The sequence below is a fragment of the Sus scrofa genome, chromosome 10 (genome assembly GCF_000003025.6).
Source record: "Sus scrofa isolate TJ Tabasco breed Duroc chromosome 10, Sscrofa11.1, whole genome shotgun sequence".
In the NCBI taxonomy this organism is placed as follows: Eukaryota; Metazoa; Chordata; class Mammalia; order Artiodactyla; family Suidae; genus Sus; species Sus scrofa.
Window position 1 is genome coordinate 48,651,302 of NC_010452.4, and position 2,383 is coordinate 48,653,684.

A 2,383-nucleotide genomic window follows, 5' to 3' on the forward strand; every position below is an offset into this window, starting at 1 on the left:
CATATGCTGCGGGAGCGGCCCAAGAAATGACAAAAAGACAAAAAAAAAAAAAAAAAAAAAAAAAAAACTGGCACAAAAACAGACACATGGATCAATAGAACAGAATAGAGAACCCAGAAATAATCCCACACACCTATGGACAATTAATCTTCAACAAAGAAAATAAGAATATACAACAGGGAAAAGACAGTCTCTTCAGCAGGTGGTATTAGGAAAGTTGAACAACCATATATAACACACCCTCACAATATATACAAAAATAACCTCAAAATGGCTTAAAGATTTAAATGCAAAATACATGACATTACACCTACAGTCAATTAATATGAGGCAAGAATATACAATGGGAAAAAGACAAGTCTCTTCAGCAAGTGGTGCTGGGAAACCTGGACAATTGCCTATAAATCAATGAAACTACAACACACACACCATGCACAAAAATAAACTCAAAATGGCTTAAAGACTTACATATAAGACATGCTACCATAAAATTCCTAGAAGAAAACATAGACAAAACATTCTCTGACAACAACCATACAAATATTTTAAGTCAGTCTCCCAAGGCAATAAAAATACAAACAAAAATAAACAAATGAGACCTAATCAAATATACAAGCTTTTGCACAGCAAAGGAAACCATAAACAAAATGAACAGACAACCCGCAGAATGGAAGAAAATATTTACAAATGATGCAACTGACAAGGGATTAATCTCCGAAATATACAAACAACTTAAACACCTCCACAACAACAAAACAACCCAATTGAAAAATAGGCAGAAGACCTAAATAGACATTTCTCTAAAGAAGACATGGACGGCCAGTAGGCACCTGAAAAAATGCACATCACCACTATGAGAGAAATGCAAATCAAAACTGCAGTGAAGTACCATTTCACACCAGTCAGGGTGGCCATCATTAATAAGTCTGCAAATAACAAATGCTGGAGAGGGTGTGGAGAAAAGGGAACCCTCCTACACTGTTGTTGGGAATGTAAATTGGTACAACCACTTTGGAAAAGAGTATGGCGGTTCCTCAGAAAACGGGATATAAAACTACCATATGAATCAGCAATCACACTCCTGGGCATATAGCCAGAAAAAAAAAAATACAATTCAAAAAGCTACATGCACCCCTGTGTTCATAGCAGCACTATTCACAATAGCCAAGACATGGAAGAAACCAAAATGTCCATTGACAGATGAATGGATTAGGACGTGGTGTGTGTATACACACACACACACACACAATGGGATACTACTCAGCCATAAAAAAGAATGAAATAATGCCATTCATAGCAACATGGATGCAACTAGAGATTATCATACTAAGTGAATTCAGAAAGAGACAAATACTATATGATATCACTTCGAGTGAAATCTAAAATACGGCACAAATGAACCTATCTACAAAAGACACAGACATACAGAACAGACTGTTGATTGCCAAGGACGAGTGGGAGGGAGTGGGGTGGACTGGGAGTGTGGCATTAGTCGATGTCAACCATTACAGTCAGAAGGATTAGCAACAAGGTCCTGCTGTACAGCACAAGGAACTACATCCAGTCTCTGGGGATTGACCATGATGGAATATAAGAAAGGGAATGTGTGTGTTGTATGACTAGGTCAATTTGCTATAGAGCAGAAATTAGTACATTGTAAATCAACTGTACTTTGGAGTTCTGTGGTGGCTCAGCAGTAACGAACCTGACTAGTATCCTTGAGGACTCAGGTTCGATCCCTAGCCTCACTCAGTGGATTAAGGATCCAGTGTTGCTGCGAGCTGTGGTTGTAGGCTGGCAGCTGCAGCTCTGATTTGACCCCTATCCTGGGAACTTCCATATGCCTCAGGTGTGACCCTAAACAGACAAAAAGAAAGAAAGAAAAAAGAAATCATAAATCAACTGCACTTTAATTTAAAAAAAGACATGACACTATAAAACTCTTAAAAGAGGACATAGGCAAAACATTCTGACATAAATCACAGCAATGTTCTCTTAGGCCAGTTTCCCAAGGCAATAGAAACAAAAATAAATGAATGGGACTTAAATTTATTAGCTTTTGCCCATAAAGAAAATCATAAAAAGACCCCCTTGGACTGGGAGAAAATATTTGCCAATGATGCAATTGATAAGGGATTAATTTCCAAAATATATAAACATCTTATACAACTAAAAAAAATAAGAAGTGGGCAGTAGAACTAATTAGACGTTTCTCCAAAGACTGATAGCCAACAGGCACATGAAAAGATGCTCAACATTGTTAATTATTAAAGAAATGCAAATCAAATAGAAAATAAGGTACCACATCACACTGGTCAGAAAAGCCATCATTAATAAGTGTACAAATTACAGGAGTTCCCGTCGTGGCTCAGTGGTTAATGAA